The sequence below is a fragment of the Mangifera indica genome, chromosome 7 (genome assembly GCF_011075055.1).
Source record: "Mangifera indica cultivar Alphonso chromosome 7, CATAS_Mindica_2.1, whole genome shotgun sequence".
Lineage (NCBI taxonomy): Eukaryota > Viridiplantae > Streptophyta > Magnoliopsida > Sapindales > Anacardiaceae > Mangifera > Mangifera indica.
The window spans coordinates 8,482,526-8,495,540 of NC_058143.1; positions in this window are offsets into that span (position 1 = coordinate 8,482,526).

Below are 13,015 nucleotides of genomic sequence, written 5' to 3' on the forward strand. Positions count from 1 at the left end.
AACATGATAACCTTATACATGAACAAAAAATTTACAATAATAAGTTACACATGCATAACAATACAAACAACATATGTTCACATGTTATTTAACATTGTATAATTCAAAACACATCCCAAATTAACTGATAAGTGTTTGTTTCATACAAGAACATATTATACACGCTTTTATGCGAGATAGGACCTATATGATCTATGTCAACGTGTCTATTTAAGCCTGCATAAACTGCCATATGCCAATAGAAAGCCCACACATGCTATCATGCATTAAAACAAGTTTTCACACACTAGAGAAAGTTTTTCATGTGCTCGGACACTTTGTCATATGTTGACATCAGACTTTGATCGATGTGGTCAAACTTTGACCATTCACCAATGATAGGTCAATATTGATCATTAACTAGTCAATTAACCCATGGGTTGAGACCTTGGTTAGGCAACCTAGTTGACCAATGGGTTTTAACTAACCAGTTGAACAATAGAGCAGGCAATTGGGTTTTCATAACCTGATTAGAACTTGTGTCTATGAAAAACCCTAATCTCATTGCTAATAAATTTAGTCATTGATCGATGACCACATGATAGGATTTTTAAAGCTCACCTGATGACGATTCAAGTTGGAGCAACTTCCATGCCACTGTCACTGAAATTCGATGAATTTTAGACTTAAAAGTCATGACATAAGTTTACGATTTTTTGGATTCACCAATTCGAAGCAGATTTAATACAATTTTCAAATTAAAACATGCAACAACCATCTAACAGTTACCCTAACATGATTCTATGCATCAATTTCACTCAATTGCATCAAATTGGGCAAAAGTGCAATTGAAATTTTTTATAAAAAACTTAACCCAAAAATTGTAAAAAATTTCAGAACAAATTATACCACACTCTAGTCTTTCACAAGCCAAAATAATCACAATCATAAGCCAACAAAAAGCTTGGCTTTGATACCAATGTAAACAATTCTAGTAATCAATTCTAAGAAAGAAAAATTTCCAAGATCAAGGTTTGTTGACTTACTTGATTGATGATTCTTTGAAGATAAAACTTTCAAAATCTTCTAAATTTTCCACAATACTATCTACATTCTGTTCATGTGAAATTTAAGTTTCTGGTTGATGAGTTTTAGAGAGGAAATGTATGCATAACCAACCCCACTCTAAATCTTTTGTGTTACTTTTATTTAAAAGGCAGTTGGGATTTCAAACTCCCAACTACAGTTAATTGCTGGTAACTACCAAGAGTAGTTTGATCAAAACTCATCCCAATGGATATAGATTGGGTTAACCCATCATGGGTAAACCAAGCAAAATACTTATTAAATATGAGTGAACGTGTACTGCTTACATCTTGGGATGGCTAACACATGTCCCTTTGTCATTTGAATGATCATGATGGATGTTTTTCTCCGTTAAAAAAAAGAGTTCAAGTGTGAGTTTTCATAAGTTTCTCTTCTAATGCCTTATAAACCATTCATGATTATTTATTTCTAAGCCTCGTGGGGGAGGAAAGTCAAGGTTTGATACTTTTATGAAGAAAGATAATGTACAAAGTAGTCTTTGTAATAACATTTTATGTTTCTTAACAAATTGGCAATGTATGTCCATTATTTTACTTGTCGTTATTATGCATCGCCCCAAATATGGTGGTGGTGTAATTTTCCATTGTGACTTTTTTCACGTAGGAGTGTCATTATTTCTCTATGAACCTTCTAACCTTTTGGTGACATTCTTTGTTGGATCCGACTATGATTTTTGGTTAAACTTTGTCTCAATAGGTAACATGTAGAAGCTAAATGTCCCATTGAGTCTCAAGCTAGATTGAAGGGCAAGAAGCCTTTATAGGAGGCTTTTTGACATGATCCTAAAGACTGACATTTCTTTAGACTCGTATCTTCCATGCAAAAGTATTCCTATAGTAAGTTTTACCTAAATTTACTAGAGAATTTTATTTGGTTGATCTTGTTCTGAATCATTCTTTGGTATAGCGTGTAGACCACAAGGTTTTATCTTCCTATCGGATGAAGAAATAGTTTGACATACATACACGTTAGCCATTTGAATTTTATCTCATAAATACATTAGCCCTTTCGTATAACTTATATTATACTTTAGTCAAAGATTTTGGTTTACGTTATTTGTTGACATTCGTATAAGAACTCAGAACTGAACATATTAAACAAAAACTTTAAATTTAATTACTCCAAATCAGAGGATCTCTTTTTGATCATCATTCATCTTCTTATACAAACAACACAAGACCAATATGGGCTTTTCGTATAAAACATGACTAACTCCATATTTACGTATCATGTGAATCATATGCATCCATACCAGATCTAATCATAATATCTCAAGTTAAAGGATTAATTCATACAATAGTACAATTATACGATAAGTTATTGACTACATTATAATGACCAAGTGACTTATCGTAATTAGTCACATTCAAAAAATGATTCAATAACTATTAATCTATACTAATGCCCTAATGACATGACCATCATCATCATTCATGCTAATATCATCTCATGATATTCAATGGAGAAATTTAGTATGTCTATTATGTGATATCATTGCCCAATGAATATTACGTCTGTAAAGAACAATTCGATAATTTAGTTAGTCTTACTGAGTGAATTATCTAGACAATTCACAGACATATTTTATATTAAAACAAATGAAGGAAGTAGTTTATGTATACAAACAGAAGAACTTTTTTTTATTAATAAAATATTACATATATATACAAGATAAAATACCTTGAAATCGATAACACAAATGGTTTTTAGGGCATTTACTAACAAAACTCTCATTTGTACTAGATTCATTCGCTATTGTATCTTATACCCATCTTCTCAAAATGATGGTCCAACCACTTCAATGTCATTATTTTAATCAGTGAGTTAACAACATTCTCTGCTGATGGTATTCTTTGTATTAGTATCTCTCCATTTCTAACAAATTCTCTCAAAATGTGATACTTTTGCTGAATATGTTTAGACTTTTGATACACCTTTGGTTCCTTTGCCTGTGCAATAACACTAATATTGTCAAAGAAAATGGTTATCAGATAGGTCATGTTTAGAACCATAACAAGTTTAGATACAAACTTAAGCATCCATACAACTTTTTTTTTTGCTTTTGAAACAATGATATATTCAACATCTATAGTGAAGTCAATTATAGTTGACTATTTAGAACTCTTCAAAGTTACTGCACCTCTATTACATATAAAAATAAACTCTGACATAGACCTTCTATTGTCAATGTTCAACTGAAAATTATAATTTGAGTATCCTTGAAGGTTTAACTTTGAATATCCATAACTCAAAATTAGATTATTGGTTCTTCTTAAGTATTTAAGGATCAATTTTACAGCAGACCAATGTCTCTCACTTGGATTTACTTGATATCTGCTCGTAACACTTATAACATAGGCTATATTAACTTTTATACGTAGCATTGTGTACATTAGTCCATCTACAACCAAAACATAACGTATATTACACATATACTAATACTGATCATCGGTATTTAAACCCATATCTTTTAATAGATGAAAACTGTTAAAAAAGGGCAAAAGTCATCTTATTAAGTTTTCCATGTTGAATATCTTCAGTAATTTTTCTATGTACAACTTTTGGGATAATCCAATTATCATTTTTGTTAAAAACATAGGTAACATCTCCTAAATCGTTCATTGATAAGGTTTTAGATAACCAGATCCTCACCTTACTTATCATGCCAATATCATTACTTATCAATAGTATGCCATCTACATATAATATGAGAAATGTGATTACATGATCCTTAACTCACTTGTAAACATAAGGTTCATCTAGATTCTTTACAAAACCAAACAATTTAATCGTTTCATCGAATTATATGTTTTGGCACTTGAAGCTTGCTTCAATCTATAAATTGATCTATGTAACTTGCACACCATATGTCTTTAAGCAAAGGATATAAAACCTATGAGATGTTCCATATAAATATTTTTCTCAATAAAACTTTTGAGGAACGTTGTCTTGAGTCTCTTGACATCCATCTACCAAATCTCATAATCATGGTATGTAACAATGACTGGCCTTATTTAAATGGATTTAATCATAACTACTACCCATTTTCCTGAATCAATATCTAGAATGACTTTCTTATAACTTATAGGATCATCACCGTAATCTATTTCTTCCACTAAGAAAGATTTAAAATCCTATTCATGAAGAAATTCATGTATGTCTAGAGGTAATAATACTCTAGACGATCTTCAAACTAGAATTGATATATCATATGTAAAGGTTTACTAAGAGAACTCTCCTGACTCAACTAGTTTGATCTAAGGCTCTTTAATCTCAATTATTCTTTACACACCTTTTTTTGTAAGAACTCTTTCTCCAATAAGTGCGTAGTTAATGAAAATTCTTTGATCAGTTTGGAAGTTGAAATAATATCTTAAACAATCATTAAAAAATCCTATAAACTGACCTTTTCAAATTTGGCATCTTGTTTATCAGCTTTAAATAATTTAACATAAGTTGGACATCCTTAGACTTTAAGATAATTAATACTAGGAGGCTTACCATACCATATCTTATATGGTTTTTTTTTAATGGATTTGGACGACGCTCTATTCATAATATGCATAACAAAAGTAATACATATCCCTATAATGACATTGGGAGGTCTACAAAACTTACCATGGATTGTACCATATTCGATAGGGTATGACCTTTTTTTTTTTATACCATATTATGTTATGGTGTATACTGAAGAGTCAATTAGGACTTGCTTCCATTTTCCTTCAAGTAACCTTGAAATTCCATACTCAAATATCTAACACGATGATTTGATCGCGAGGCTTTAATATTCTTGTTAGATTGTTTCTCTACTTTATTCTTCAATTCTTTGAACTTTTTGAAGGATTCAGATTTATATTTCATTAAACACACATACCCACACCTCGAATAATTATTTGTAAAGGTAATGAAATATTGGATCCTTTTCGCCATTTTATTAAATGGGCTGCATATATTTGATTGTATCAATTCAAGTAATTCTTTGGATCTTTACCTTTTACTTTTAAAGGGTGATTTGGTTATTTTTCTTTGGAGGCATGATTCACAAGTTAGATAGGGCTTAGAATCCAATAGGCTTACATTTCCATTTGTCTCTAATCTCATTATCCTATTATCTCCTATATGACTTAATCGATGATGTCAAAGTAACCTTGGGTTAATTTTTTCTTGAGATCTTTTATTTGTAACAATATTCATAATACTCAGATCATGCAATTCTAAAAGAAACAAACCATTAGCATGTAGGGTTTCTAAGGTGCCGATAACCAGTTAAGCAATAGAATTTAAAATTTAAAAAATCAAACAACTCTGAAAAACTCTAACCAAGATATCCATTTTAAATATAATAACAATCATGAAACATGTCAAACACTCATAGGGTGTTTTAGAATTATACCTACGTTAATGGCTCTTTCAACCTTCTCGTGGCTAGGGAAAGTATGTTATTCAACCTTTACAAGGTAGTGCCTTGGTACCTAGGTGCAACACTAACATAAATAGAGGAACTCTAGGCAAAGAGGCTATTAAGGCTCTTGATTGAAATTACTATTCATAACAGAAAAAGAGAGAGTGCAAAACTAGTTGCTATGGTTTTTATTCTTCTATGTCTGTTTGTTTTTTCTATTTTTTTATTACACAAAAAGCATGCTTTTTATAAATGTGCACGTATTTGAGCATAGCTGGAATTCCAAGTGTACATGTCACCCTTAACACACATGCATGGTTAGCATGTAAAAAGCATGCTTTTTATAAATGTGCACGTATTTGAGCATAGCTGGAATTCCAAGTGTACATGTCACCTTTAACACACATGCATGGTTAGCATGTAAAATGCATAACCAGTATTCCCAAAAACTTGCACATATATGTGCGCCAACTGGTAAGTTCAAGCAATTACAGGGCAGACACACATATATGTGTCGATCAGTAAGTTCAAACACTTACACAACTAGCATACATATATGTGCTAGTCGAAAAGTTCAAGCACATGCATGGCTGGCACACATGTTTTTCGGTCGGTAAGTTTAAGCATTAACTCTATTAACTTTTTAATCCACATAACATCAAACCATACTAATCTTTACATGAGATGGTCTAGCAATCTCAAGTTAAAAGATCACATGCAGTTATAGTGTTTAGAGGATTTATTCTATAGATATTGGAACAACCATTCATATGGATATCCTCTATTCGGGTCAGTATGATGAACATGTCTATAACATGTATCTATATGTTACACTAAGTTGTCTACAATAGCTTCAACACATGAGAACTGTCACCACTTTTAGTGGGGTTGCTCAATATTATGAGAATCCTATCATCATTACATGTGTCTTTACTTATTGTAATGTTAAGATTTTGAATATTTCTATAATGACCACTTAATGTGTACATAAGGTTCTCACAATTAGTCATATGATTCCCTTATCATAGTTCTGTCATTCTAAGGGTATGTTATTCATACAATCATATAAATAGTCAACATATGAATTGAATAACAATAAATCTTTTTATTAATGATTAATATAAAATTACATCCATAAATGCCAAATTTGATTGGAGCTCAACTACATGTCTATCATGCTTCAATTGCGATAGAGGCTTTGTCAGTAAGTCAGTCAAATTATTATTTGTATCAATCCTTGTTATCTGTATATCACTTTATTATAAAATTTCTCAGATTAAGTAATATCATCTGAGTATGTGCTTGGACTTCTGATGAGACTACTCCAGTGTTGTTAAAATAGAGCTCAATTGACTTAATGATACTTGGAACCACTTCAAGTTCAGTCACAAACTTTTTAATCCATATAACCTTTTTTATTGTTTTTGAGATGGTAATATACTTGAACTCTATTATAGAATCAACCACTATAATTTGTTTGAAACTTTTCCAACTAACTATACCACTATACAAACAAAACACAAACCCTGATTAGTATTTGTAATCATCTTTATTAGTTTGGAAAGTGGCGTTACTGTAGGCTCTTACAATAAGTTCAGATTCACCTTCATAAACCAAGAACACATCTTTAATCCTTCTTAGGTATTTCAGGATGTTCTTAATAGTCATTTAGTGTTTTTCACCTAGATTAGTTGATATCTACTATAAACACGTAAGGTATATGAGATATCAATCTTCGTACATAGCATGACGTACATGATTAATCTATAGTCGAGGCATATGGGCTCCTACTCTTCTTATCTCTCTCAGATTGTATACATGGACACATATTTTTTGAAAGATATACACTATAGGATATGAGGAAAACTCTTTTCTTGGATTATTCCATATAAAATCAACTCAAAACCTTGTTTATGTATGTGCTTTGACTTAGGCCTAGTAGTCTATATTCTTTGTCTCAGTAAATTTTAGTCCTAAGAATATGGGTTGCTTTCACTAAGTCTTTTATGAAGAAACACTTGGATAACCAAGTCTTTAAAGATTGCCAATTTGGTATGTTATTTCCAATAAGCAAAATATCATGATATATAATACCAAAAATGTAATCACAATCCTATTGAGCTTCTTGTATACATATGGTTTATCTTCTTTTTTGATAAATTCAAACTCATGAACAGCTTTATCAAAACAATTATTTTAGCTTTTCAGAGCTTGCTTAAATTCATAAACGAATTTTTCTAGCTTGCATACCTTATTTGCCTATCCAATAAAAATGAAACCATCAGGTTGTACCATATAGATGTATTATATAAGGTTTCCATTTATGAAGATAGTCTTGACATCCATTTGAAAGATTTCATAGTCATAACATTCAACTATAGCACGCATAATCCTAATAGACTTAAGCATAACAACTGGCAAAAAAGTTTCATTATAGTCAATGTTATAATTTTAAGTGAAACCTTTGGCAACTAGTTATGCTTTATAGACATGCATGTTACCTTTCATATTAGTTTTCTTTTTGAAAAACCATTTGCACCCTATGGGTTTTACTCTTTCTGGTGTATCCACTATAGTCCATACTTGGTTTTGGTACATGAAGTTTATTTTAGATTTCATGACATCTAACCATTTATTAGAATCTGGCTCCATATAGCTTCATCTTAAGTCTTAGGTTCGTCATCATTAGTGACCAATACATCACCATGGTAAGTTAGAAGAAAACCAAATCTCTCTGGCTTATGATATACTTATGTAGACCTATGTAGCTCTTGTGTATGTTGAGGTTGTTCCACTTAAAGTAAAGGAACTTCCTCATCATGGTCAACTAATTGTGATGACACATCGTCCTATCTAATGTCTATGGTACCTTATGGTTTAGGCACTTCATTGAGTTCCACCCTTTTCCTATTAGTTTTCCTTAGAATAAATTCCTTCTCTAAGAACACACCGATACTCATAACAAAGATTTTTTTGTTCTTTTAGGTGGTAAAAGTAGTATCTCTTAGTAACTTTTAAGTACCTTACAAAGATACACTTTTCAAACTTAACATTCAACTTGTTTGAAGTCAATTTCTTGACATAAACTTCACAGCCCCAAACCCTCAAGTAATTTAGATTGGGTTTTTGCCTAGTCCACAACTCATAAATTTTTATCCATAATTTCTAGGGCATGAGAAAGACAGAGGTAGATTAGTAAAACTCATCATGGACCTAACCATTTCTATCAAGGTTCTATTCCTCTGTTTAGATACATCATTATGTTATAGAGTACCAAAAGGGGTGAGTTGAGATATTATCTTATATTCCTTTAGATTTGTATAAATTTAGCATTTAGGCATTCACCTCCTAAATCACTTTAGAGGACTTTAATCTATTTTTGAAGTTGTTTTTCTACTTTATTGTTGAATTCTTTAAATTTATCAAAGCATTCAGACTTGCATTTAATTAAAAACATATAACCATATCTACTGAAATCATCACTAAATGTGATAAAGTAGGCTTCCTCATATATGTTATACACTGTCTTACATTATTATGTATGATCCATAATAATTCAGTCACCCTTTCATTGTGTCCAATGAAGGGTGTTTTGGTTATCTTAACCGAAGGCAAGGTTTGCATTTATCGTATGACTGGAAGTCAATTGATTGTAATATTTTTTGTTCAAGAAGTTTTGATATATACTTCAATTTTATATGACCTAGCTTGCAATGCCATAGATATGCGGTATTTATATTATTCAATTTTTATGATTTTTATATTATACATTGAGAATTTCATTATCCAGTTTTAAAATATATAAACCATTATACAATTCAACTATTCCATAGATAATATTATTTAAGTTTATGGTTATAATACCACTAACAATAAAAAATAAATATCTTTCTTTGTCTAAAACAGACATAGAAATTAAGTTTCTAGAAATAGAAGGAATATAATGATAATTTTTTAATTCTAAAACTAGCCTAGTAGGTAACCTAAGATAATAAATTCCTATGGCTAATGCAATAACACGTGCTCCATTTCTAACACATAGGTTAATCTCTCATTTGGCAAGCAACCTACTTTGTCATAGTCTTTGCATTTTAAAACAAATATGAGAACCATATCCTATGTTTATAACCAAGGATGAATAAGGAGAATAGTTTATCTCAATGACAAACATACTTGAAGTAGAGGCTTCAGTTGCTTTCTTTTTCTTGTTCTCTTGAAAGGCCTTGCAATATCAGGCTGTCCTACCACAATAGAAGTTGACAACCTTTCCTTTCCCCAGACCACTTATAGGTTGAGTAGCAATATCAAGTTGCTTCTTTGTTTTGGGCTTAAGCTTGACCGTAACCACTTTGGCCTTGACTTTTGATGTTTGGGCTTCAATCATAAGTAGATTAGTCAAAACTACCTTTTGTACTTTTTGTTCAGCCTACCTAAGCATATACAACAATTTTGCAAGGGTTTTCTCCTTTTGTTCAGGTTAAAATTCATAATGAAATTAACGTATGATTTAAGGAGGGATTTCAACAATAGATTAATACCAAGTTTATTGTCCATGATAAAGCCTAAGCTTACCAACCGTCCAATGTAGCTAATCATCTTTATCACATAAGGGCCAATTTGTCCTCCCTCAAAGAGTTTGTAATCTAATAATGCATTTAGCAATTTCTATCATTTGGCCCTTGCATAAGTGCCATATAACTCTTGAAGGTGTGCAAGTATGGATTGTGCACCCATTTCCTCATGTTGTTTCAAAAGCTCAAGTGACATGGAAGTCAGTATGAGGCACTGAGCTTCCACAAAGTCATCAAGATACTTATAAAAGTTTCTTTTTCATTGTAGGTGGTATTAGGACTAGACTTAAAGGGTAATGACCCCTTGAGGATATATGGCCTTTTCTCCTGACGCAGTATAATCCAAAGATTTTTGTACCAATCATTAAAGCTATTTTCTGTGTGTCTATTTACTTTTTCAAGAATTGATTGATATGTTAGGATTGACATGGTAATTCTGTGATCTACAATTTACAGATAAAAGAATTAGCAATTTTCTTTAATTATTACTATTTATTTTTATTATGAATTTAATAATTAAAATGCTCTTACTATTTTCTTCAAACCAATAGCTTTTGCTATTGTACTTGAGAACTTTCGATGAACTTCCTAGTGGACTAAGACCTTATTGCATTAATTTTTTCCTTCACTTTGACGAAGAAGTTTGAATTAATTAAATAGGTAAATTTCAAATTAATCACCAAAACCTTATGATCTCAAACTAGGTGTTAAACCAACAAATCATGTGAAATGTGACTCTATATCAGTAGGGTGGATACTATATATCTCTTTACATCAACAAATGCATTCCCTATTCATGACACTAGCATGTTTTACCTTCGCTTTAGTGAATAAGTAAAGTATATTAGTTAAGTCAAACCCAATATAAATAACTCATAATTTTTCACTTGGTAGAAGTGTACCTTTTGCCAAAGCGAATAAGGTTTCAATGAATAGAAGCTTAATTAGGGTGTCATATTAGAAGACACTAAATAAATCTTAGAGTTAATATTTAAATTAAGGGTTTTATTAATTAGTCTCATCAGATTTTAAGTCGCATATTAGGTGATATTTGCAAACCTATACATACATTCTACAGCATAAAATAAAAATGTACTAGCACATAGTCATAACTAATGTCAAGCTCCTCAAGCCAAGAGGAGTTTCATCAATCAACCTAGGTGAATTTTCATCTTCGAGTCATTATATTTGTCATTTCGTCTCCAGTTTTCAATTATTACATGACTTTGTTTCATAGTTACAAATTTCTAAGAAAATAAAAATAACCTAATCTAAAGAGGAAAAGGGTTAAAGGTAGGGCGTACAAACCTATTTAAGATTTACAACCTAAAAATGAAAAATAAAATAAAACATCCATAAAGGTTCCTTAATTGTGTATTGGACATCATGTATACATACATTTATACATATACATACCAACTAAAAATAAAATTTTTAATTATTATTATCCCAAGTGCAAATTTTTTTTGTCCCTAAAGTTTTATATCCAACCCCAAAGTTCAAAAAATTTTTAATTTAGTCCAAATTCAATAAAACAGGACTAAATCAAAATTTTTAACTCTACTGGACATGTAGGTATAATGTCCAGCTATGCATTTGAAATTCACCAAATTCTAGAATGTTGCATGGTTAGAGTTGTGACTTGGACACGACTAGAATAAAACCAAAGCAGCCGACATTAAACAAAGGTCATGGCTAGACAAGAATTGATCTAGCCATGCAAAACACATAGTGCCAAGCACCATGAAAAGGTCTCAGTTAGTCCAAAAATTGGTCCAGCCATGCACCATATTTTATTTTTCTAGGACCAATTTTTTAGGTTTTTTCTAGCGACGAAAAATCCAGAAAACTCTTAGTTTTCAATAAGCTAATCACTGGGGTGAGGGAATACGACATGTAAATCGTATTTACTATAGCGATAACATTTGGATCATGCAATCAGTAGGATTCAAAGGTGATTTCATGTAACAACGCAAAACTTATGAAATTCAACCAACAATTAAACCTACATATGTCAACAAAACTCAAACAAAAATCTATAAATCATAACTCAATAATTTAACATAGTTTACGTTGTATATGATACTCCACAAATTATGCAACAACACAATTGAAAATCATCTTTACCATTTTAACTAGTCTTGATTAATCCAATTACGTGCAATCCAAAACTAACAGAAAGTATAATTTTCATGAAAATATGCTAAACGATGGCTCTGATATCACTGTAAGGTTTCTAGGGCACAATAATGGATAACACAATAAAAATTAAAGTATAAATAATACCTTAAAAACCCTAACCAAGATACCTATTTTAAACATAATTATTATTAAACATGTCAAATACTCATAAGGTGTTTTAGAATTGTACCTACATTGATGGCTTATTCAATCTTCATATGGCGAGAGAAAGTATGTCATCCAACCCTTACAAGGTAACGCTTTGGTGTCTATGTAAAGCATAAATGTAAAAAGAGGAAATCTAGGTGAAGAGGCTATTAAGGCTATTGATTGGAATTACTGTTTACGACAGAAGGAGAGAGAGTGCAAAACCATACTGATCCTTACAACCTCATCCCATTATAGCCATAGATTCAAATAGTCATAGATGTCATTTCATATTCTCATATGAAATATCTTCTCTTGTGCTTAGAAGTGTGAATCTTTTATCGATCAACCATAGCTTTTATGTATCTCATGATATGGTCGATTACTATCTTTATAGTTATCTCAATTATGATGAAACATTAGATAATATCAAACCATTCCGATTCTTACACAAGATAGTCTGGAGACCTCAAGTCAAAGGATCACATGCACTTGTAGTATTTAAAAGATTTATTCCATAGACACTGGAGCAATTGTCTATGTGGATATCCTGTGGTAGAGTCTGTCTGGTAAATACATTTACAACATGTATCCATGTGTTGTACCAAACTGTCTATAACAACTTCAA